Consider the following 26,925-nt stretch of genomic DNA (forward strand, 5'->3'; position numbering starts at 1 on the left):
AGTTTCACTTGCTGCATTTGCATATGCATAATGTTATAGTTCATCTGACCCTTATTAAAACTTTCACTGTTCTCAATGGATGAAAATATTCTTTATTCTTATCATTCAACATACTTTTTGAAAAGTAGTTGCCTGAAGAATATTGTGAATTGTGGACAAACAAAATGCAATGTAACTGTGTTGTGTATATTTATTAATTCTTCAATTTTAGTGTATACAAAAACAAAAAACAAACAAACAAAAGTACAAAGTTAAAAATATATATCATCTCACAGTAACAGTTTTTAAAGTTCAGAGTCAAACTGAAACCTTCTGTGGTCGTTATTCTTCAGAAATGTGGTTTCAGCTGGACAGACCTCTCGTGTGTGAGGATGGGTATTTAGAGCACGAGTGTTTGTAGGTAAAGGGTTTCTTCCTGTTCTGCCACTATGAGCAGGACTCTTTAATCTACAGACAAAATACAAACAAACAAACAAAAAACATAATAAAATGAGAGAAAGTAAGAGAGAGTAAAATAACAAAATGATCATATTTTTATAGGTATAGAATGATTTTTTTTTATCATTTCCACCCATTGTGAAAAACAAATCTGTCTGTCAGAGCTTGATGGGAAGAGACTGTTGAAGAACTTATTTGCAAAGCAGTAAATACAGCTCAGCAAAACCACAGGAGGACAGAAAACCAAACCAGACAAGATCGGACAAAAAGGGACTTAAACACTACTATATGTACAAAGAATACACTATATATACTATACACTATACAAAGTATAAACAAGCAACTAAGACAGAGGTCAACACACCTGATGCACATTGTTTGTTCATTTTCTAGAAGTAGAGTTTAATTCAGAGAAGATACATCTCCATCTTGCTCTGATGGAAGTGACACAACACACCTGACATCATAAACACGACATAAATATGAACTTAGGAGGACTTGAACTCATGAGATGACCCCTGTGGAGACGGTGAAGGAGGCCACGACAGAACTATAATGGAGTGGGAGATCTTGATGGAGCCAGAGGGATGAAGATCCATGTGGAAACTGTGGAACCGTTGACCACGGTGAAGCTGGATCCGAAGACTGAGGTGGAGCCGGAGGAGGTGGAGAACCCCAGTGGAGCCGAAGGCCCGGACATCCCTGATGGAAACAGGAGAATGACAGACCATGTGATCCAGTATGGTTATTAGGCCTTCTTTAATGGTAAGTTGTTGTCTCCCAATAATAAGACCATGTCTGGATCCAGTGACCAGACCCCAATGAGCAGGGTTTATTGAAAATATGTAGTGAACACTGTTTGGTTGGTTGTATGTATATGAGGAGGAGGGTATGTAGATATGAACCAGGATGTGGTTTGTATTAAGTTGTATAAGATCATCATGAGACTCATGATTGTTTGTCTGATGAGTGAATGTGTAAATCAATGATGTTTGTTTGAATGTGTTACATTATGAATCCAGACAGATTTCTCTACTCCCACAATCTTTATGATCTGAAACATCTTCACTTTCCTGTTGTGTATTTGTTCCACTGTCTAAAATGGTTTATAATTAACTGTTAATTTCCTTTGTTTTCGGCGTTCAGACAGAAAGAACCTCAGATAATGAATTTTTTTCAACTAAAGATCAACTTTCACATTACAAATGTCACATGAATCACCTGAGATTTAATGCTGCTTTAGCTGCAGTTATTCAAACTATCCACCAGATGGCGCCATTCAATATAGTGAATGAAAGTGATGACAGTAGAAAGATGTAAATATGAGTCAAAGATGATATATATGATAAATATGCTATGTATTTATCATTACATCTGCAGGTCTGTCTTCAGGTCCTGAATGTGCTGTTGTTTTGCTGATGAGAATTACAATTTTTAATCTAACAGATAGGATAATAATCCAAGTAATCTATCTTCAATTGAGTTTGTTATTATTATTATTATTATTATTATTATTATTATTATAAACAGGCATCGGGAGGCAGCGCAGTGTTCAGGTAAATCGGGGGTGGCGATTCGGGTCCTGGAGAGCCATATAACCCTTCAGACCTTGATTAGCTTGTTCATGTGTGTTTGATTAGGTTTTGAGCAAAACTCCGCAGGACTTTGGCTCTCCAGGACCGACGTTCGCCACTCCTGAGGTAGATGTCTTATTTAGTTCATAATAGTGATGGGAGAAACTGAAACAGCTTTTCGAATCTTTGAATCAATTGAATCAATTGCTTCGTAAAATGATTCACTTTTTAGAAGCGCTCGAATCGCCACACGCTGGTGACCCCTGCTGGTCAGACCAGTGTAAACGCAGAGAAAACTCAAACATGCACAAAATACCTTTTTACAAACCAGTTACAAATGTTTTATTGTAACCTATTAAATACTAAAACTAATTATCAAATAACATTATATCAAGTGTCTTTATAATATGTTATTTTATTAAACTGTAGAGCTTATTTTGATTATTTTATGGACAGCTTGATTAATCAGACTAATAAGAGAATTTTAACCACATCTCAATTTGACATTTAATGACACATTTGTATACAATGGTTGAAGGTCTTGGGTACATACTCCAGACAGTGCATTTGACAGGTATAACATTTACAAATATAATCTGCAAAATATACACTGCACTAAATAGTATAGCTATAGTAGGCCTACAGAATCAATACAAATTATACACTATAAAAGATTTATACAATACAGTATACACAGTATATGCACACTTTTTACAAAATATACACAATACAGAATTACACCTTTAACAAATATACACAATATGGAGCAGCCTATACAATGGAGAGTATAAACATAATAGCGGATGTGTTTTTTTCGTACAGTGCAACAGAACGTGAGATACAGTACACCACTATGCATTTGATAAAAAGTAGATTATGTGAGAACAGTGAAGGGTGTGATCGATATTTAAATGTGTAAATTTTAGGAGGATCCATTGACAGAAATGCTATTTAATATACATAACTATGTTTTCAGTGGTGTATAAATATGTTATATGATGAACTGTAATGTTTTTACCTTAGAATGAGCCATTTCTATCTACATACACCACGGGTCCCCTTACATGTTAAATCGCCATTTTGCACAGCCATGTTTCTACAGCAGCCCTAAATGGACAAACTGCTCTACAGAGTGCATTTGCTTGACTGGCTTCTCTCTGCTGTCTCAGATGACAACATCTTTGTCCTGTGTTGGTCGTAGTTTCTCTATATTGCAATTTTCAACCTCACCACTAGATGCCTCTAAAATTCACACACTGCACCTTTAATAAAGTTAGTAAATTTCCATGTGTTAAAAATAGAACATTTAGTCAGTTTCTGGATGCTGTGCTATTTGTGAACCACAAAACTAATCTATACTACAGAGCAACAACATCTCATACATAACAATGTTATAGTATGTATGTGTGTGTGTGTGTGTGTGTGTGTGTGTGTGTACGCGCTAAAGAGGTGTAAAGAGGTATTTGATCATCGTCTTTTGGGGACATTTGAATATACAGCCTCCTTCTTTATTTTCTGCAAGAAAAAAAAAAAATAAATACAGTCAATCAGGAGCCTGGCAGATGGAACAGTTTAAACATTATTTATCAGTGATATTTCATTGTTGTTGAAGAAAAGTACAGTATTTTCTGCATGCTAATTCGTTTTGATTTGTGCTAATTTATAGATCTGCATAATGTGTAAACGCTAACATACAGTACATTAACATTTACACTGTGTTTTTTGAGCTGCTCTCTATTGAAGGTAATGACTGAGGCTGACCATCCACATCTGTTCACTGACAGTCTGATGCTGCACACAAAACTACAGTCAACCAGCTTCAACAACTGCAACAACTTCTTGCAAAACAGTCATAAATTACTTACTCGTGTTTTCTGTTGACAGAGAGCTGAATCCTTCCAGGTCTCGACTGCATTAACAATAATAACATACATGTTAAAACAACAAAGTTTTCAATCTTATATCAAGATATGTGCCTAAAAAAGTAGATATTTTGAAATATGCATTAATTGCTTACTCTTTTGACCTGTTTTTCTACATTTCTTGCAGAGGCAGCACATCACGACTACAATCAACAGAGATCCAGCAGAAATCAGCACTAGGTACAATAAAGGTAGACCTTGATCTGTAATGGACAAAATGAGTCATTAGTGTGAGTGAATCGGTCCATCTGATCTACAACAAACACTATCAAACATCAGCACTGTATAACATGATAGATACGCTTAATTAACATTAATATCAGTTCTGTTGTACCTGCACATGTGTGACAGAGGTGAGTGATGTCCAGATGTTGAGTCTGGTTGCTGATGGGATTGTTCAGCACACAGCTGTAGGTGTTTTTATCCTGATATTCCACCTCCAGAGGTAGAGAGAGACTGATGCTGAGATCAGACACACTGATGCTGGACAATAAACTGTTTCCTTTGTACCAGGAGAGAGTCACATGACTCACATTCACAGCTGAACACACCAATGAACAATTTGATGATGATGATGATGAAGAACATTGTGAAGAGTTACTGCTGATGACAGGAACAGGCAGACGAGCTGAAAAACATCAGAGAATAAACAGAAATATGAACAAAACAAATCAGCCTTGTTGTGAATTGTAATGAATCAATGTAATAACTTTTGTGTTGCGTGAATGTTTAGTGTGTCGACATTCACTGAATGTCATCTCTAACTACAAAATGATTAAACATTTGAGTATGTAAATAGAATATGTGAACGTTTAGGCAAAATTACATATCTACTCACCATGAACAGAAACACTAAATGATTTTGATGATGATTTTGATGATGAATTTGCTCCCTTTATCTGTTGCAGTTCACCAAATATTATCTGTACTTTGTAATCTCCAGCATGTTCAGTTGTGATGTTTGTGATGGTCAGAGATCCAGTTTGATCGTCCAGCTTCAGTCTGTTTCTGAATCTCTCATCAGTATTATTAGATGTGTTGAATGTTTGCTTCTTTTTTTAAATTTTAGCTATGAGAGAGTTTTCAGCTCCAAATGTCCACAGTAAATCTTCATCTTCATGTATTTCAGTACGATCAGTGTATAAAGTGACAGAATCTCCCTCCATCACTGACACTGAATCACCAAACACACCTGGAGAACAAACAGATTTTACACTGATTAATGATTATGATGGTTTATAAAGCCTGAAATAAGCTGAAGTTTTTCTTGATTATAAGTTGAGAACATCCAACAGCAGAAACACAAAACTAAATGGAAGGTGAGAAATACCAACAGACAAAAAATGAATTCTAGTTGCAACACAATGGCCCGTTTCACAGACAGGGCTTAGCCTTAGTTTAATTAAGTAGCTTTTATAAATGTACCTGAGAAAAAACATTACTGGTGTGCATCTTGAGACAAAACAATAGCACTGACATATTTTAAGATACGTCAGTTCAAGTTACTTTCAGTTAAAACAACTCAAACATGCATTTTAGACTAGCTTAAGCCTCATCTGTGAAACCGGGGGCAAATGTTAAACCCAGATTAATAAATCAGTGATTATAATTCTAACCTGTGAATTAAATACTCACCATTGTAATTAAACAGCAACAATGTTAATACGGTAATACTGTTTCCTTTTTGACTGTCTACCACAAACTTTCTCTCTGACATCAGTAGCTCTTAAAGGAAAAAAATGTCTAAATAAATAAACTGCTACTGTAAACTACAGTTACAGAAAGACTGTCAGAATCAAGCTGAAAGAGAAAACACTGCAGCAGCGCTTACAGATTGCCTGGAAATATATTCATAATACCAATTAATTGACTGATATGGCAGAATAATTTATGAAAAATGACAGAAAACCACACACCATAACCCAACACACAGTTATTGCATATTCATAAGTATTCCAGGCTATTTAATACATTAAAAACAAACGCATTAACCCCACATATGAAAAACAGCAACAATGTTTGCAGTCATGCGACTTCAGGACCAAAGTGATGGTTTAAATCTGAAAATTTCAAAGTTTCAAGTTTGTTGCAACAGAATTATTAGATAAACCTTGATTTTATCTAAATAATTGGTGCAACACATCCTTAATCTATAATTTGTTTCAAAATGATCAGCTTTAGAGAAGAATCAGTGTTTAAAGTTACATAAATTATTGAAAATTGATAATTATTGCAGATTGAAAGTACAAGTTTAACTGTGTTGGATATTTTAAATATATTTTTTAAATTAATGAGACCTGCACATTTTCACTAATGAATTTCCATGACTGTAGATGTTTATGATCAGTGCAGAATATTATTCATGATTCATTTGATTCATAACAGCAGATAAAAGTCTCATTTGAACAGCAGCAGCCATTTTATCACTCTGAAATGTGGGAAAAATATTTTTTATAACTTACCAGTCAAACTCCAGCGGCACAAACAGAACAAAACAAGCATGTGAAACATTTTCTTCAGCGGTTCAGTGTCTAATCTAATAAAACACACCAGCTGGTGTGAATCCTCCCACGACGAGTCTGAACCTCCTAGTTTCACTTGCTGCATTTGCATATGCATAATGTTATAGTTCATCTGACCCTTTTTAAAAATTTCACTGTTCTCAATGGATGAAAATATTCTTTATTCATATCATTCAACATACTTTTTGAAAAGTAGTTGCCTGAAGAATATTGTGAATTGTGGACAAACAAAATGCAATGTAACTGTGTTGTGTATATTTATTCATTCTTTAATTTTAGTGTATACAAAAAAACCAAAGTACAAAGTTAAAACTATATATCATCTCACAGTAACAGTTTTTAAAGTTCAGAGTCAAACTGAAACCTTCTGTGGTCTTTTTTCTTCAGAAATGTGGTTTCAGCTGGACAGACCTCTCGTGTGTGAGGATGGGTATTTAGAGCACGAGTGTTTGTAGGTAAAGGGTTTCTTCCTGTTCTGCCACTATGAGCAGGACTCTTTAATCTACAGACAAAATACAAACAAAAAAACATAATAAAATGAGAGAAAGTAAGAGAGAGTAAAATAACAAAATGATCATAATTTTTATAGGTATAGAATGATTTTTTTTTTTATTATTTCCACCCACTGTGAAAAACAAATCTGTCTGTCAGAGCTTGATGGGAAGAGACTGTTGAAGAACTTATTTGCAAAGCAGTAAATACAGCTCAGCAAAACCACAGGAGGACAGAAAACCAAACCAGACAAGATCGGACAAAAAGGGACTTAAACACTACTATATGTACAAAGAATACACGATATACACTGTACACTATACAAAGTATAAACAAGCAACTAAGACAGAGGTGAACACACCTGATGCACATTGTTTGTTCATTTTCTAGAAGTAGAGTTTAATTCAGAGAAGATACATCTCCATCTTGCTCTGATGGAAGTGACTTGGACACAACACACCTGACATCATAAACACGACATAAATATGAACTTAGGAGGACTTGAACTCATGAGATGACCCCTGTGGAGACGGTGAAGGAGGCCACAACAGAACTAGTAGAGTGGGAGATCTTGATGGAGCCAGAGGGATGAAGATCCATGCGAAGACTGAGGAACCGTTGACCACGGTGCAGCTGGATCTGAAGACTGAGGTGGAGCCGGAGGAGGTGGAGAACCCCAGTGGAGCCGAAGGCCCGTACGTCCCTGATGGAAACAGGAGAATGACAGACCATGTGATCCATGTTGGTTATTAGGCCTATCTATAATGTTAAGTTGTTGTCTCCCAATAATAAGACCATGTCTGGATCCAGTGTTTTGACCAGACCCCAATGAGCAGGGTTTATTGAAAATATGTAGTGAACACTGTTTGGTTGTATGTGTATGAGGAGGGGGGGTAGATATGAACCAGGATGTGGTTTGTATTAAGTTGTATAAGATCATCATGAGACTCATGTTTGTTTGTCTGATGAGTGAATGTGTAAATCAATGATTGTTTGAATGTGTTACATTATGAATCCAGACATATTTCTCTACTTTCCTGTTGTTTATTTGTTCCACTGTCTAAAATGGTTTATAATTAACTGTTAATTTATTTTGTTTTCGGCATTCAGACAGAAAGAACCTCACATAGTGAATTTTTTTCAACTAAAGATCAACTTTCACATGTCACATGAATCACCTGAGATTTAATGCTGCTTTAGCTGCAGTTATTCAAACCATCCACCAGATGGCGCCATTCAATATAGTGAATGAAAGTGACGACAGTAGAAAGATGTAAATATGAATCAAAGATGATATATATGATAAATATGCTATGTATTTATCATTACATCTGCAGGTCTGTCTTCAGGTCCTGAATGTGCTGTTGTTTTGCTGATGAGAATTACAATTTTTAGAAACAGATAGGATAATAATCCAAGTCATCTATCTTTAATTGAGTTTGTTGTTATTATTATTATTATTAAACAGGCATCGGGAGGCAGCGCAGTGTTCAGGTAAATCGGGGGTGGTGATTCGGGTCCTGGAGAGCCATATAACCTTTCAGACCTTGATTAGCTTGTTCATGTGTGTTTGATTTGGGTTTAAGCAAAACTCCACAGGACTTTGGCTCTCCAGGACCGACGTTCGCCACCCGTGAGGTAGATGTCTTATTTAGTTCATAATAGTGATGGGAGAAGCTGAAACAGCTTTTCGAATCTTTGAATCAATTGAATCAATTGCTTCGTAAAATGATTCACTTTTTAGAAGTGCTCGAATCGCCTCACGCTGGTGACCCCTGCTGGTCAGACCAGTGTAAACGCAGAGAAAACTCAAACGTGCACAAAACACATTTTTACAAACCAGTTACAAATGTTTTATTGTAACCTATTAAATACTAAAACTAATTATCAAGTAACATTATATCAAGTGTCTTTATAATATGTTATTTTATTAAACTGTAGAGCTTATTTTGATTATTTTATGGACAGCTTGATTAATCAGACTAATAAGATAATTTTAACCACATCTCAATTTGACATTTAATGACACATTTGTATACAATGGTTGAAGGTCTTGGGTACATACTCCAGACAGTGCATTTGACAGGTATAAAATTTACAAATACAATCTGCAAAATACACACTGCACTAAATAGTATAGCTACATATAGTAGGCCTACAGAATCAATACAAAATATACACTATAAAAGATTTATACAATACAGTATACACAGTATATGCACACTTTATACAAAATATACACAATACAGAATTACACCTTTATCAAATATACACAATATGGAGCCTATACAATGGAGAGTATAAACATAATAGCGGATGTGTTTTTTTTCGTACAGTGCAACAGAACATGAGATACTGTAAACCACTATGCAACTGATATTCAATTTTCTATTTATTTAAACAAAAGTAGATTATGTCAGAACAGTGAAGGGTGTGAGCGATATTTAAAGGTGCAATGTGTATATTTTAGGAGGATCCATTGACAGAAATGCAATTTAATATACATAACTCTGTTTTCAGTGGTGTATATGTTATATGATGAACTGTAATGTTTTTATTACCTTAGAACAAGCTGAAACATTCTAAGACTGAACTGAACACACATACCGATTTCCTTCGACTGGAGCCGATTTATATACTCACACATGGAATGTGAACACCGACTGTAATCGTAGACTGAACGCAACTGGCTCTGACTGGACGCATTTGAGCGCGATCAGTCATAAGTATCAATTTACATTCATAATCGGCCTTACAATCGTTAAGTGTGTGCGCAGCTTTACATTTTAAATCGCCATTTTGCGCAGCAATGTTTCTACAGCAGCCCTAAATGGACAAACTGCTCTACAGAGTACATTTGCTTGACTGACTTCTCTCTGCTGTCTCAGATGACAACATTTTTGTCCTGTGTTGTCCACCGTAGCTTCTCTATATTGCAATTTGCAACCTCGTGGCTAGATGCCTCTAAAATTTACACACTGCACCTTTAATAAAGTTAGTGCATTTCCATGTGTTAAAAATAGAACATTTAGTTGAGTTTCTGGATGCTGTACTATTTGTGAACCACAAAAGTAAACTATGATACATGAACAACAACATCTCATACATAACAAACCCAACAATGTTATACAAGGGGTGTGTGTGTGTGTGTGTGTCACAGTGTGTGTGTGAACTAAAGAGGTGTAAAAAGAGGTATTTGATCATCGTCTTTTGGGGAGATTTGAATATACAGCCTCCTTCTTTATTTTCTGCAAGAAAAAAAATACAGTCAATCAGGAGCCTGGCAGATGGAACAGTTTAAACATTATTTATCAGTCATATTTCATAGTTATTGAAGAAAAGTACAGTATTTTTTTGCATGCTAATTCGTTTTGATTTGTGCTAATTTATAGATCTCCAAAATGTGTAAACACTAACATACAGTACATTAACATTTACACTGTGTTTTTTGAGCTGCTCTCTATTGAAGGTAATGACCGAGGCTGACCATTCACATCTGTTCACTGACAGTCTGATGCTGCACACAAAACTACAGTCAACCAGCTTCAACAACTGCAACAACTTCTTGCAAAACAGTCATAAATTACTTACTCGTGTTTTCTGTTGACAGAGAGCTGAATCCTTCCAGGTCTCAACTGCATTAACAATAATAACATACATGTTAAAACAACAAAGTTTTCAATCGTATATCGCAATGTGTGCCTAAAAAAGTAGATATTTTGACATATGCATTAATTGCTTACTCTTTTGACCCGTTTTTCTACATTTCTTGCAGAGGCAGCACATCACGACTACAATCAACAGAGATCCAGCGGAAATCAGCACTATGTACAATAAAGGTAGACCTTGATCTGTAAATGACAAAATGAGTCATTAGTGTGAGTGAATCGGTCCATCTGATCTACAACAAACACTATCAAACATCAGCACTGTATAACATGATAGTTACGCTTAATTAACATTAATATCAGCGCTGTCGTACCTGCACATGTGTGACAGAGGTGAGTGATGTCCAGATGTTGAGTCTGGTTGCTGATGGGATTGTTCAGCACACAGCTGTAGGTGTTTTTATCCTGATATTCCACCTCCAGAGGTAGAGAGAGACTGATGCTGAGATCAGACACACTGATGCTGGACAATAAACTGTTTCCTTTGTACCAGGAGAGAGTCACATGACCCACATTCACAGCTGAACACACCAATGAACATGATGATGATGATGATGAAGAACATTGTGAAGAGTTACTGCTGATGACAGGAACAGGCAGATGAGCTGAAAAACATCAGAGAATAAACAAATCTTGATAAATCCAGCCAAAAATCTTACTTTGTTTCCATCTTCTCAAAATACACAAAGATTGAACCTTTCAATATGTAAATGGTTTAAGCATATTCTGGTTTCAGTTCCATTTAAGCTCAATTGAGAACATTTGTGAAAATGTTAATAACTTCCATACGTTTTTCAAAAAAAAAAAAGTGTATTACACTTAGACACTTAGAGACAATGGAAGTCAGTGGGGCACATCTGTTAAAATTGTTAAACTACTGTTAGAATAGTTCAGACATGAAATGAATTCAGTCATTAATGAGAAATATAAATGTAAATAGGTTCGGTTGTGGTCGTCTAGATCTGCTACGCCGCTGCTGCTGTGACTGTGGAGCGAGGACCCAGACTCACTCTGATAAACCAAAAGAAATACAGAGAAGAAAACATATGCTGTTGCTGCGGAGTACAAACCCCAAAGAGAGTATGATAGTAACACATGCTGCTGCAAGACAAAAGAGACACCCATAGCAGATGTAGACAGGTGGTGCTGGGGAGGAGCAGGGGCTAGACATAGGGGTAAAGACTGAACTCCATCTAATGTGACCGGAAAATAAAGGCGAGCGTAGATAGTATAAGAAGAGATCGATTGGCTGTTGAACTGGCAACGAGACTCCAAGTGTTAAAATGAGTTGTGTTAAAAAAAACACACACACAAAACAATTTTATCCAATTTCAGAACTTTGTTTTGCTTATTATTTTATTTTTTTTGGGGGGGGGGCAAGACAAATTATCTCTACTCACCATAGACAAAAACACTGAATGTTTTTGATGTCACTTTTTCTGTCCTTATCTGTACTTTATAAACTCCAGCATGTTCAGTTGTGATGTTTGTGATGGTCAGAGACCCAGTTTGATCGTCCAGCTTCAGTCTGTCTCTGAATCTCCCATCAGTGCTATTATATGTGGAGAAAATTTGCTTCTTTCTTTTAGCTATGAGAGAGTTTTCAGCTCCAAATGTCCACAGTATGTCGTCTTCATGTATTTCAGTAAGATCAGTGTATAAAGTGACAGAATCTCCCTCCATCACTGACACTGAATCACCAAACACACCTGGAGAACAGACAGATTTTACACTGATTAAGGCCCTACAAAGACTGAAATCAGCTATAGTTTGTAAATAAATGTGAATTTAAAAACTTTCTGAACTGCAGCAAAGACACATGAAAAGTGGGAAACATGAATATGATATTAATGTTTTTTGTTTGTTTGTTTGTTTGTTTTTTAAGTTATCTGCTATCTAGAGCACAATAAATGTATAAAGAACACAATCAAAGTTATATTAATACATAGGTCAACAAGTTGGAAGCTCAAGAAAGTGCATCCATTCATTATAACCGTACTCCTCACAGCTACGGGGGTTAATAAAGGCCTTCTGAAGTGAAGCGATGTGTTTGTGTAAGAAAAATATCCATATTTAACAAGTTATAAAGTAAAATATCAAGCTTCCACCAGACCACCTTCCGTATTCAGCTCAGGAAGAAAGTATAACGCCTCTCTCGGTTCAAAAAGCGTGCGCTATACGTCCTACGCCTTCTGTAGTCAAATTACAAAAAAAGGCTTTAACCTGCATATTTTTTAAATATAGGACATATAGATTAGTATCTATCTGACTATTTACTACCAAAGTATTTCTGAACTATTACCCCCTACTATGTCAATTGCACATTCTTGGTTTATTCAGCATCTACTGCATATTTAAACCCATTCCAACATTCCAAACATTTTAGGATCCATCTTTGTACACAGAGGACAGCTATTATATATAACTATTACAGACAGTGCAAACATTCCCTGATGCTTAAGAGAGAAACACGATGCATTAAGAGTTAGGGCATGTAAACTTTTGCACAGTATGATCGGACTAAATTGTTCTTATTTTGTCTTCTGGGAAACGTAATATTTTGTACTGTAACTTCTTTAAGCAAAATAATAACAATTTCATCTAATTATCCTTTTCAAAAGTTTACACCCCCTGGCTCTTAATGTTACATGTAGAACCAGGCCTGGCCTGAGATTAGAAAGTGGCTTAATGGAGGATTTGCTCTCTTTGAGTCTCCACATGTTACATTCACTATAGCAGTTCTCATTATTTTCCATTGCTTCTAACATATGTCAAAAATGTTACTAATATTACATAGGCCAATAAATAATTACAATTGCAATCCTCCAGGTAATGGATAGGTGCATGGGAGAGAAGACTAACAATGTCAAAAATCTAAAAAAAAAAAAAAAAAGGAAATCCCGCACACCATCAATACTTGCAAAAAGAATTAAAAATATTTACAATGATATTAGGCCAAAAATATATATTTATAACTTACCAATCAGACGCCACCAGCACAAAGAGAACAGAACAACCGTGTGAAACATTTTCTTCAATTGTTCAGTGAAAGTCTGAAAAAAAAGTGAATACCATCTCACATTGTTAGCGTCTCATTTTCCGAGTCAAACTGAAACCTGCTGTGGTTGGTTTTCTTCAGAAACATGGTTTGATCTGTTGGGTGGACAAATAGTTTGTAGGTGAGAGTGGGTATTTAATGCATCTGTGTTTAGTTTGTAGGTGAAGAGTTTCTTCCTGTCCTGCTTTAAATGAGCCTCACAGCTGATGCCCTATAAAACAGCTTTACAGTCATATAACATACTAAATCCATCAAAAAGTCAAATCAGAGGTCAACTATAGACTCTTACCTATCGTGTGTCTTTAATAACATACACAGATTGACAGCTAAACACAATGCTAAATAATACACCAGATATTTTCCTGGCTGCTAGCTTGCTGGTCAGCTTTGTTGTCTTTTAATTAATTGCATTCAAATCCATTAAGACATTTTAGGCCTGTGACACACCAAGCTGAAAATCAACCAACACCAGGCCATCAGTGAGTGTCTGTCGGGCTAGTTTTTATGGTGTATTCTACACATTGGCTCTAGTTGGGCTCATGCCGGCAGGAGTTAATCTGATTCAGTGTGTGTTGAATTAGCATCGGCCCATCTTTGAGTGAGATCATTCTGGAGATCTAACTTGCTGCTTAAAGGATTAGTTCACTTTCAAATATAATTTTCCTGATAATTTTCTCACCCCCATGTCATCCAAGATGTTTATGTCCTTCTTTCTTCAGAAGGTTTTTGGTGAAAACATTCCAGGATTATTCTCCTTATAGTGGACTTCAATGGACTCCAAACGGTTGAAGGTCAAAATTACAGTTTCAGTGAGGCTTCAAAGGGCTTTAAACAATACCAGACGAGGAATAAGGGTCTTATCTGAACGATCGGTCATTTTTAAAATTTTTTTTAAATGTATATGCTTTATATAAACAAATGATCACCTTGCGAGTGCTTCCGCCAAAACCGCATTTTCATATTCTTCAAAAAGCTTACTCTGTATGTCCTACGCCTTCCCTATTCTACGAACGCAGCGCCAGTTACATTTTTTCCGTAAGTGTTCAAGAGCATGATTTATGTAAGTCCAGACTATAGACTGGAAAAAAATATATGGATGACGCACATTCACTCTCGCATTGTAGAGAAGTAAAGCTGCCAATGTCCCAATATGTAACTGACATCCTGGAGCCAGAGTCTGCTCAGTAGTGAGTGAATTGGAGCGTGGTATCAAGGCCCCCTCCTCGCAGTTCTGCAGAATTGGTTAGTACAGTTGTACTGATCAGCAGCCAAACATGAGGGCAGAACCCTCATTGCATCAGGAGTTCCTTTCATCTGCCATGATGAAAAGACAGAACTCTAAAACTCAGATCTCCAAAAGAAGTTCCACAAACAAGGAACTATATATCTATGGAGTCCGCTCCAGACTCTGCCACAGAGCCCATCCCTGTGAGGACAACATTGACCATCATGGCTCTGGCTCATTGGTGTGTGTGGGCTGCACAGCTGTACTCTGCCCAAGAAAATTTTGCGGGGGGCTACCTGTCTACAACCGAGAAGGCCTTCCCTGTACTGGTGGCTCCGCCCTGGCCCCCTGAACTGTCGGCGCCACCATGGCCTCCTAAACCAGAGCCACCCTGGTGGCTCCCAGAGCTGCCAGCACCTCCCTGGATCCCTGCACCACAGATACCGCCCTGGAGGCTTCCCGCCCTGCCTAAGACTCTCCTAGTCAGCCTCCAGGGTGCCAATCATCCCACCCCTTTGTTCCTCATCGTCCTCCAGAGACCCCGCCCTCCCTCCTATGTTGGGCTATCTTTGTACGGCATGAGGACGCACCTTTGCAGGAGTGGGCATACTGTCAGGGTTATGTCTGTTTTGAGATTGTTTTTGATCTGTTTTCATGATTTCTCCCTGTCTTCAAGCATTAGTCCACTTTTAAATACACTTTTCCTGATAAATTTACTCACCCCCATGTCATCCAAGATGTTCATGTCTTTCTTTCATCAGTCGAAAAGAAATGAAGGTTTTTGAGGAAAACATTCCAGGATTTTTCTCCTTACAGTGGATTTCAATGGCTACCAACAGATTGAAGGTCAAAATTACAGTTTTAGTGCAGCTTCAAGGGCTTTAAATGATACCAGATGAGTAATAAGGGTCTTATCTAGCGAATCGATCGGTCATTTTCGAAAAAAATACAACCGTTTATGCTTTATAAACAAAATATCGCCTTGAACGTACTTTCCGCTTCCGCATTCTTCATAACGCTTACGCTGTATGTCCTATGCCTTCTCTATTCTACTTACGGAAAGAATGCGGTGCCAGTTTCATTTTTTTCCGTAACTTGAATGAACAATGAACGTCTATATCGGACATGCAGAAGACGTCAAAAAAAGACGTCTTAAAAACTTTCATTCTGGCTCCTCAGTGGACGTCTGTTCAACGTCTGACTTTTGTGACAAAGACGTTGAAAAGACGTCTTCTGGACATAGCTTTGTTCAGAATGATCATGTTTTCTCAGGACTCAGTGTGAAAGGAAGGCCAAAACATAAAGAGATATGCAAAAGTATCTGGTTAATGTAGACATAGACCCTCTGGCATTCTCTCTTGCAAATTCCCTCCACAAACACGCTTTGTGTCCTTTTCCACTATTCTGATATTTTTACTGTTAATTAAAAGAGTTCTATAGTAGAGTCTGTTTCATTACTCGTGTTGTTTGTTTGACAGATGCCTTTTCAAGATAAACCCCAAGGGATCAAAAGCTGAGAAGAAACTTCAAGAAAGCAGATGACGTTCAGTCCACAGCATGTGTGTCAAACTCCGCTCCTGGGGGACCACTGTCCTGCAAAGTGCTCCAACCCGCTCCAGAACACCTGCCTTGGAAGTTTCTAGCAATCCTAAAGACATTGTTTAGCTGTGTTTAATTAGTTTCTGTAGGGCCACTGTCCTGCAGAGTTTAGCTCCATCCCTGAGTTTGACACCCTTATTTAAAAGGTTCTTACACTCTGAACTGAAACTGCAGACTATGACTAGAAGACAAACATGGAGAACATTCTTCAGAAGGGAGTCCAATCTCCCTCCATTCACTTGCACAGAAATTTTCATTAGTGTCACACGGACTTTAAGAACACTCACTCTTTCCTGCTTTATTTAATTGTTTGTTTTTTTATGACTCCTTGTAATTCATCTATCGACCAGTGGTCAGGTTTTGAAGGCAGACTGTTTAATTATTATTCCACTGTAACTTGTTTTCCTTTGTTGTTTCTGTATATTTAATATACTGCTGTAATTGAAACCATTACTAGTTTTAAAACTGTTTTAGGCTTTTTATAAAATAAACTAATAACAAACTGTTACAGTAGACTGGAGACAGACACAGATGTAATGGGTAACAGTTTGTTTATTTGACCACAGTAGAGCAGGGTGAATCACACAGGTGAGTGAACTGGTTGCAGATAGACTTGAGCAGGTAATGTGAGGTATATTTACTGTCCTTTTCTTTGCAGGTAGATACACGCTGGAGCTTTGAGATTGCTGGAGAACTTGGGAGCTGACGGAGACACACTCACACAGCAGACGAGGCACACAGAAGGAAGGGACACGCTGGAGACAGGTGAGTATAAGAAGAGGAGTCCTTGAGGTAAGCATTGAGGGTATGCGAACGAGACCGGACGTGGAGTGCTGTGTTTTATGGTGCTGTTGATGAGATGAGTGATGAGGTGCAGGTGGCGGTGCTCAGTACTCTGGAGAAGGTGCGCGCTGTGATTGGGTGACGTTGGAACCTGACGTGTCTGTGACACAAACATTATTTTGCAGTTAAGACCGGTTATATATTTAACCTTATTTATTGGGAATTTTATTGTTTTTATTGTGTTAAGTAAATGTTCTTCATTAAACATTAAAAAGCTAAAGAAAATACAGAAGATTTTATGTAAAATTATGGTTATAAACTATTTAATTTTTAATAAAATACAGTTTGTAACCATAATTTGACATAAAATCTTCTGTATTTTCTTTAGCTTTTTAATGTAAAATTATGGTTATAAACTATTTAATTTTGAATAAAATACAGTTTATAACCATAATTTGACATAAAATCTTCTGTATTTTCTTTAACTTTATAATGTAAAATTATGGTTACAAACTGTATTTCATTAAAAATTAAATAAGAAAATCCCGTAAAAAGCTGTAATTTTCTGGCAGCAGGGGCGCCAGAAAAATACCACAAAATAACGGAAAATAGCCGTTATTTTAAGACATTTAATAAGACAGTTATTTTCCGTTAATTTAAGGTATTTTTCTGGCGCCCCTGCTGCCAGAAAATTACCGTCTTTTTACGGGATTTTTTATTTATTTAATTTTTTATAAAATACAGTTTATAACCATAATTTTACATAAAATCTATTGTATTTTCTTTAGCTTTTTAATGTAAAATTATGGTTATAAACTGTATTTTATTAAAAATTAAATAAAAAAATCCTATTAAAAAATGGTCATTTTCTGGCAGCAGGGGTAATTTTCTCAACAGAAGATGATTAAACAACTCCACAAACAGCCATAATATAGGCGTAATTCGCGGGTGGGACATGTCCCTACCACTTTTTGAAAGGGTCGATATTGTCCCGACCACTTTTTGAAACCTCTCGCGGCACGGATATGTAATACAAAAGAAACACCTCTAGTTGATTATCAATTTGAGTTAATAATAGGCGATCTGGCGCTAGAATGTGTTATTTTTGAAATCATGTTGAGTGCTCGTTGTCGCTGCTATCAGAGGCGCAACAGTGTTCTCTTGGCGCTCGTGCACACTGAGCAGTGTCACACTGACGAGCGCTTCAATCTATCGCTCTGTTGCAGAGACTCTCTTTTTGTTAGGTTGAAATAAAAAAAAACAAAATAGCTACACATAAACGGATCCCTGCTCTTGATATACAATCACTGATGAACATCTTTGGTTTTAATGAGAAAAAAAAAAAATATATGGTTGGGTTAGAACAGAACCTCTTGCATGCTAAACGAAAATGCTGCCACGAGTCTATCAGGACAACCTGATACGAATTGCGGACCCTCATATTTATTAACTAATGTAGGGTAGACCAGGTACAGTTGGTTCTGGTGTACAGTTGAAACACCTTAAATAACTTGCGTACGCAACAAGTGTGATCTGTGAAATTTTCTTAGCACATGCATATTAGCGCCCTCTTCAATCATGTGAAATTTGAAGTACATGCGCTTCTCCAGTCCGAAGATATCGGCGAAAGTTTTTTTCTAAGGTAATTTTTTCACTTCACCACAGCGCTTCCACATTGAATAGCTTCTCATCCTTACATGACTGTTAAAGTTAACTTACATTTTCATAAACCTTATTTTCTGCTCTAAACACTGACATATTGCATGACTTTGTGTCATACAAGGTCATCGTAAAATCTAGAGAAATGTTCGAGGTGGTCAGCAGGGTACAGTTGAGACACATACCCACACCATAGAATCCTATTGCGGCCCATGCAGTTTAGTTGCACGATGTAAGCAGAGGTGGGTAATCCAGGGGTCAAAGAGTAAAAGTCCTGCCATATTTTTATTCCACCCACTGAAGCATTAATGAGATAAATAAGTGATTAATTGAGTGATGATTGACCATTATTGAAGACACCTGATGATAACAAGCAGAATCACCAAAGGAGAAAAATCACAATTTTTAAGTTACCATCATCGAGGTCAGGGTTTGCTTTAGTTGAGCTCTTGACCCTTGCCTTTTTTATCTTAGATTTTGTTTGGGCAGTTTTAACTGCATTACAACCAACCAGACAAGCAAAGTTAAAAGATGATCAGGTGTTGGTTATGTTTTCACATAATTATTATTTAATCTGAATCACTGAACTCATTTAGAGCCCAATCTCTGAGTTAGATTTACATTATTGATTACAGCAGCACTGTGATTCTGCAGCACAAGATCAGCTTTTACAATACAGAATTTTTTTTTTTTTTTAAAAGTTGTCCTTATCACACACACACAAAAAAAAAAAAAAATTATTTTAGGCACACACAGACATCAAGAATCAGCCTGTGAATCTCAACGACGGTGACAAGCAACATATTCTGATCAACTCTGAACATTAGAAAACAAGCTACTAAAAAGTCACAGAAAAACAGCAAAATTTTAATAGTGAGAATAAATGAAATTACTAAGACAATTTAGCTCATAATTTATTCATACAACAATGCATGATGGGAGCCATGGATGAATTTTGATTGGTGGCACCCAGAATGCACTGCAACATGCTTTATGATGGCCACCACTGTTGAGATTCACAGGATGATTCTTGATGTTTGTGTGTTTAAATGAGTGCTTTTTTTAAAAAAATCTGAAATCTTAAAAAAAAAAAAAAAAAAAAAATTGTATTGTAAAAGCTGATCTTGTGCTGTCGGATCACAGTGCTGCTGTAATCAATAATGTAAATCTAACTCAGAGATTGGGCTCTAAATGAGTTCAGTGATTCAGATCAAATAATGTTTGTGTAAAAACATAACCAACACCTGATTGTCTTTTAACTTTGCTTGTCTGTTTGGTTTTAATGCAGTTAAAACTGCCCAAACAAAACCTAATACTAAAAAGTCAAGGGTCAAGAGCTCAACTAAAACAAACCCTGACCTCGATGATGGTAACTTAAAAATTGTGATTTTCTGCTTTGGTGATTCTGCTTTTTATCATCAGGTGTCTTCAATAATTCTCAATCATCACTCAATTTATCACTTAATTATCTCATTAATGCTTCAGTGGATGAGATAAAAATATGGCAGGACTTTTACTTTCTGACCCCTGGAATGTCCACCTCTGGAACAGACCAAATTAAAGAGCAAAGGAATTAGTTATACATTGAATAAAACATTAATTACAAGACTGTACAATAAACAGTAGTAATGTTTGCATTGTCTTCATGCACTTACTGTACTTTCCAACACATATATCAACAAGTTTATGTTGTTATAAGCAATGTTTCCAGCCCAGAATCGACTAATCAATAATAACTGTTTTGATCATCTTGTCTTAACAGGTTTGGGCTAAGTGTTTGAATTGCATTATATTGTAAACAAGATTGGATATTAATTAATAATAAACATTATGGGTCAAAATAAAGTCATAACACAAGATTACAAACACATTGTAGGGTATAGTGTCAGACAAAAAAAACAACAAAAAAACCCCCTTCTGTTTACTGTCAAAACTGCCAAGTGCCAATCCATTGACAACAACACAGTTAGAAATTCATGTATGTATTTCATTCCTGATAGCTGTTGTCAGCTATGACCATTGAAAATGACCATAAATTTCCTTTGTGCACAAATGCTGCCTCCAGAATCATTACCTGAAAGGTGAGGCTGTCCACAATTACAAATGTGATATTTATTTTATACAACAACCTCACTATAAATCTGAGCGGTCTTTATTTGATTTGATTTGATGAACAAACACTTTTCATCAACAAACAAAAAACTTCCATATAATCTTATGAACAAAAGTACACTGTAAATTGACATTGGTTAGAGACATTATGTTACGTCCACACAATTGTAAGTTAATGTTGGCTTGAGACATTGACTTGAAGTTGATTTTTTGTTACTTTACTTGATGACTAAATGTCAGTGTTTGACATTAATTTGATGTTGGCTTCAGATGTTGGCTTAAGTTTGAATTTCAGTTAGTTAATACTACAACCTAAAACCAACACGATGTCTAATGTCAAATGATTTTGGAATTTGAAATTGTTCGGGAATTACCATTATGATGGTAAGGAGACATTGGGTTTTGGTTGCCATACCTGATGACTAAATGTCAGTATTTGACGTCATTTTGACGTTGGTTTAAGACGTTGATTCGATGTTGGATTTTGGTTGGTTAAAACCACAACCTAAAATAACAAAAGATCAATGTCTAATGATGTTAGAGTTTGACGTTGAATAGACGTTATCACTATGACGTATAGAAGACGTTGGGTTTTGGTTGCCATACCTGACGACTAAATGTCAGTATTTGACGTCATTTTGACGTTGGTTTAAGACGTTGATTCGATGTTGGATTTTGGTTAGTTAAAACCACAACCTAAAACCAACAAAATATCAATGTCAAATGACGTCGGTATTGGACGTCAAATTAATGTTGTTATTAGACGTTGGTTTTACATTGAATTTTGGTTACCAGACGTCGCAACCTAAATTTAACCAAATACTAATGTCTTATGACGTTCTGTGCCTGCTGGGAGGTGTTTCTTTTGTATTACATATCCGTGCCGCGAGAGGTTTCAAAACGTGGTCGGGACAATATCGACCCTTTCAAAAAGTGGTACACTGTAAAAAAACTTCCTGTAGAAATTACAGTAACTTACTGGCAACAGTTTGCCAGTAACTTACTGTAAATTGAACTTACAGTAAAAATACTGTATTAATACAGTATTTACAGTACCATTTAACTTGCTGTAAACATATTTACAGTATAGTATTTTCTTGCTGTAAAAAATACAATAATTTTAAGGTCTTTTCTCTAGAAATATATTTTAATACAATCAAAAACATATAACTTTACACTGTAAAATTTCATGTAATTCATTGTCCACTGTTTCTATTTACTATAAAGCTGTACAAATTGTAAATTACTGTATTTTAACAGGTCTCAGTAAATAATAAAAAGACAATGACAACTGTATAATGTTTATAATTTTGTTTTTAATTGTTCAATTGTAATACTTGAAATAACATTTTAATATTCTTGCACACTGAACTTTCAGTTTTCTTCACAAAATCTGATATTCCCAAGCCTGCAGTAACATTTATACATAAACGTTTAATATTACAGCATTTTAAAACAATTAATGAACAAATTCAGTCATAAGAACAATCTTAAAAACTTACAAATTTAAAATAACTCTCCACAGTGGAATGTGTTTGCTCCAGTCCTGCCATATTTTTCATTTCACCCATTGAAGCGGTGTTAAAGTTAATGAGATAATTAAGTGATAAATTGAGTGATGATTGAGCATTATTGAAGACACCTGATGATAACAAGCAGAATCACCAAAGGAGAAAATCACAATTTTTAAGCCACCATTGTGGAGATGAGTGTTTGCTTTAGTTGGGCTCTTGACCCTTGACTTTTTAATATTAGATCTTGTTTGAGTTGTTAACAGTTAGACAAGCAAAGGGAAAAGATGATCAGGTGTTGTTGGTTATGTTTTTACATAATCATTATTTGATCTGAGTCACTGAACTCATTTAGAGCCCAATCTCTGAGTTAGAGTTACATTATTGATTACAGCAGCACTATGATTCTACAGCACAAGATCAGCTTTTTCAATATAATCCAAAGGGTTTCACAAAAGTTGTTCTGAATAAAACAAAAAAAATCTTTCTTTTAGGCACACACAGACATCAAGTATCAGCCTGTGAATCTCATCAACGGTGACAAGCAACATATTCTGATCAACAGATCAACTCTGAACATTAGAAAACAAGCTACTAAAAAGTCACATAAAAACAGCAAAAAAATAAAATAGTGAGAATAAAGGAAATTACTAAAACAATTAAGCTCATAATTTATTCATGCAGCAATGCATGATGGGAGCCATGGATGAATTTTGATTGGTGGCACCCAGAATGCACTGCAACATGCTTTATGATGGCCACCACTGTTGAGATTCACAGGATGATTCTTGATGTCTGTGTCTCTAAATGAAAGTGACTTTTTTGATCAGAATACCTTTTGCAAAATCTCTCAGATTATATTGATAAAGTTGATCTTCTGCTGTAGAATCACAGTGCTGCTGTAATCAATATTGTAAATCTAACTCCGAGATTGAGCTCTAAATGAGTTCAGGTAAAAGTACAATTATGTGAAAACATAGTCAACACCTGATCATCTTTTCTCTTTGCTTGTCGGGCTGTTACAGCTCAGTTAACAGCTCAAACAAATCTAATGTTAAAAAGTCAAGGGTCAAGAGCCCAACTAAAGCAAACCCTCATCTCCACGATGGTGGCTTGAAAACTGTGATTTTCTCCTTTGGTGATTCTGCTTGTTATCATCAGGTGTCTTCAATAATGCTCAATCATCACTCAATTTATCACTTAATTATCTCATTAACTTTAACACTACTTCAATGGGTGGAATGAAAAATATGGCAGGACTTCTACTTTCTGACCCCTGGACTATACACCTCTGGTTTGCTCTCATACACTGAAGCAGTGTTAAAGTTAATGAGATAATTGATTGATGATTGAGTGATGATTGACAATTAGTGGAGACACCTGATGTTAATAAGCAGAATCATTGAAGAAACAACAAGAGAAAAAGAGAGAGACACAACAACTACAACTGACTTCCAGCCATTAAACATTATTACACTTATTATTAACCAGTTTGATTTTATTTCTGTCATACATCAACAAAAGTTCTTACTGAGAATTAACAGATGTTTAGATGTTAAAGTTTTAATGAAAGTTTAGTTTGAAGTCACCATGATGGTGAAAAGCATTTCCATTAGCTGGGCTCTTGACTCTATTTATTAACTTTAATTTATCTCTGGCTGTTTCCACTTTGTGTTTGTAAAGCACATTTGTTATAGCCAGGGAAACTATGATCTGATCTGAGCTGTGTTTTCCAAGAGTGCAGTGAGCCAAAATTGATCAATTTATGTTTACAATGCTTTGTGAAGCGCAGTCATAATGGTTGTGTTTTGATGATGACATTCTCATTGTGAAATAGTCAGATTCATTGGTGACATCCAGTATTACCCAGTTAGTTAGATTTTATAATATTTCTTTACAGTACATCACTGTTACCGCTTGAGATCCAGCAGAGCTTTTATAATCTGAAGGGTTTTTTTTAAACACACACAGACATCAAGAATCAGCATATGACCCTCAACAATGGTGACAATCAAACAAAGTGCTTCATGTTGCAGTGCATGATGGGAGCCACCAATCAAAACTCATCCATGGCTCCCATCATGCATTGCTGCATGAATAAATTATGCAGCTGAATTGTCCTGTAATTTTCGTAGATTGTTCATGTTTGCTTTATTTTTCTGTTTTGTTGTGACAGTAGCTTTTTTTGTGATGTTCAGAGTTGATCTGTTTGTCAGTATTTTGTATTTATTTATCGTCACCGTTCTTGAGAATCATATGCTGACTCTTGATGCCTGTGTGTTTAAACACTGAAGCTTCAGTGCGCAATGTATTTTTCTTAAAAAAAAAAAAGTTTCTGCTACTGTTGGATCTCAAGCTGTAAAATCACAGGACTACAATCATTAATACTAAAGCTACACATCAAGCATATGGTCCGAGATTTTGACACTAAACGACATCAGGCCACTGCATGATGATAATATCATCACCAAAAACATATTGTGACCAGATCACATTTTCTCTGACCATAACAAATGTGCTTTATAAACACAAAGTTGGAGCAATCAGAGACAAATTAACAACAAAAGGTAAAGAGTCAAGAGCCCAACTAAAGCAAACGCTGACCTCTTTCATGGTGACTTGAAATGAAACTCCATAAAACATTAATTAAGACCTTTTTTCTCTCTTTCCTTCAGTGATTCTGCTTATTAACATCAGGTGTCACCACTAATTGTCAATCATTACTCAATCATCAATCAATTATCCCATTAACTTTAACACTGCTTCAGTGTTAATTTTTAACACCCGGCAAGATGGACTCATATGTGTACACTTTTAGTTAAACCAAAAATACAAATTATTTTAATAAAAAGCAGGAATATTTGTACACACCTTTGCTGCTGCCTGGTTCTTGCATTGGTGTCTTCCTTTTCTTCTTTCTCCAAGCGGAAAAATAAGCCTCTCTGTGATTGGTCAGTTTTCACGCTCATTTGTTTTTACTGTATTTCAGTTTACAGTAAATGAAAAATACTGTATTTTATTGACGCCAATGGGATATTTCCCATAATGCAACTTTTAAATACAGTAACATACTGTATAACTGTTTTACAGTAAAATACAGTTCATATTACAGTAAAATACTGTGTAATTTACAGAAATTGCTAACAGTGTAACTACACAGGAACAAATGAATAATGCATTATTAACACTCTAGTAACTACTATTAACTAACAAGAAACTCTGATGAATGAATTAGTAAGTAATAGTGCTCAGTTGAAGGTGGTAGTTCACTATTAACTAATCAGTAACTTTTTTTTCATTCCTCCCAGAGAAGTAACTGCTATATACAGGTTCATAATTAACATGAATGATGCATAATGTATAATTAATTCTAAAGTAAAGGCCTTGGTAACCCTCTAGTAATGACTGAAGTATTACTAAATACTTAAGAAGAAATTACTAATTATTTGGATCAGTATTCTAAAGTGAAAAACATGATAACTCTCTAGTAACTACTGAAGTCTTTGTAAACTTTTGATGTTTTTGTATGTTTTTGTACAGTAATTCCTTATGATATATTTGGTAACACTTAAGTAATTACTAGTGGGTTATTATCTTCACTTTAGAATACTGATCCAAATAATTAGTAGTTCCTTTAGAAGGATGTAGTAACACTTAAGTAATTACTAGTGGGTTACTATGATCTTCACTTTAGAATACTGATCCAAATAAGAAGTAGTTACTTTAGAGTTATATAGTAACTCTTGAGTTATTACTATCCAATACTTTACAAAAACCTCAAAAGTTTACAATGACTTCAGTAGAGAGTTATCATGTTTTTTTTTAGAATTAATTATACATTATGCATTATTCACATTAATTACGAACATGTATATAGTAGTTCTGAGTAGTTCTCTGGGAGGTATGAAAAAAAAGTAGTTACTGATTAACTAATAGTGAACTACCACCTTCAACTGAGCACTATTACTTACTAATTCATTCATCAGAGTTACTTGTTAGTTAATAGTAGTTACTAGAGTGTTAATAATGCATTACTCATTTGTTCCTGTGTAGTTATTCATTAATGAAGGATCAATATTCTAAAGTGTTACCGAGTTCTTTTAAATAAAACAAATCCCGCAAAAAACTGTGATTTTCTGGCAGCAGGGGCGCCCGAAAAATACCGTAAAATAACGGAAAATAAATGTCTTATTAAATGTTTTAAAATAACGGTTATTTTACATTATTTTCTGGCGCCCCTCCTGCCAGAAAATTAACGTCTTTTCACTGGATTTTTTTACAGTTTATCTATGCTTTTTTTCTGACAGTATTTTTCTGTTTTTAAACGGACATTTTCTGGCGCCCCTGCTGCCAGAAAATTAC

General features: G+C 35.7%; 1 protein-coding gene and 3 long non-coding RNA genes across 7 annotated transcripts in view; 1 reads left to right on the plus strand and 3 right to left on the minus strand.

The window, feature by feature from the left end:
* LOC125263495 (carcinoembryonic antigen-related cell adhesion molecule 1-like) overlaps positions 1-26,925 on the plus strand; it is a 174,655-nt gene that overhangs the window by 84,110 nt on the left and 63,620 nt on the right. The gene's annotated exons all lie outside the window — the stretch shown is intronic.
* On the minus strand, positions 3,160-4,321 carry LOC125263500. The gene is made up of 4 exons (XR_007183830.1): positions 4,269-4,321; positions 4,030-4,137; positions 3,878-3,921; positions 3,160-3,527 (listed from the first exon to the last, which is right to left on the minus strand). It is a non-coding gene; the product is annotated as an uncharacterized LOC125263500 (long non-coding RNA).
* LOC125263502 lies at positions 4,506-6,466 on the minus strand. The gene is made up of 3 exons (XR_007183832.1): positions 6,397-6,466; positions 4,773-5,126; positions 4,506-4,562 (listed from the first exon to the last, which is right to left on the minus strand). It is a non-coding gene; the product is annotated as an uncharacterized LOC125263502 (long non-coding RNA).
* Positions 9,731-10,992, minus strand: LOC125263499. Its single transcript, XR_007183829.1, has 4 exons — positions 10,931-10,992; positions 10,692-10,799; positions 10,540-10,583; positions 9,731-10,196 (listed from the first exon to the last, which is right to left on the minus strand). It is a non-coding gene; the product is annotated as an uncharacterized LOC125263499 (long non-coding RNA).

The sequence above is a fragment of the Megalobrama amblycephala genome, linkage group LG2 (assembly GCF_018812025.1).
Source record: "Megalobrama amblycephala isolate DHTTF-2021 linkage group LG2, ASM1881202v1, whole genome shotgun sequence".
Lineage (NCBI taxonomy): Eukaryota > Metazoa > Chordata > Actinopteri > Cypriniformes > Xenocyprididae > Megalobrama > Megalobrama amblycephala.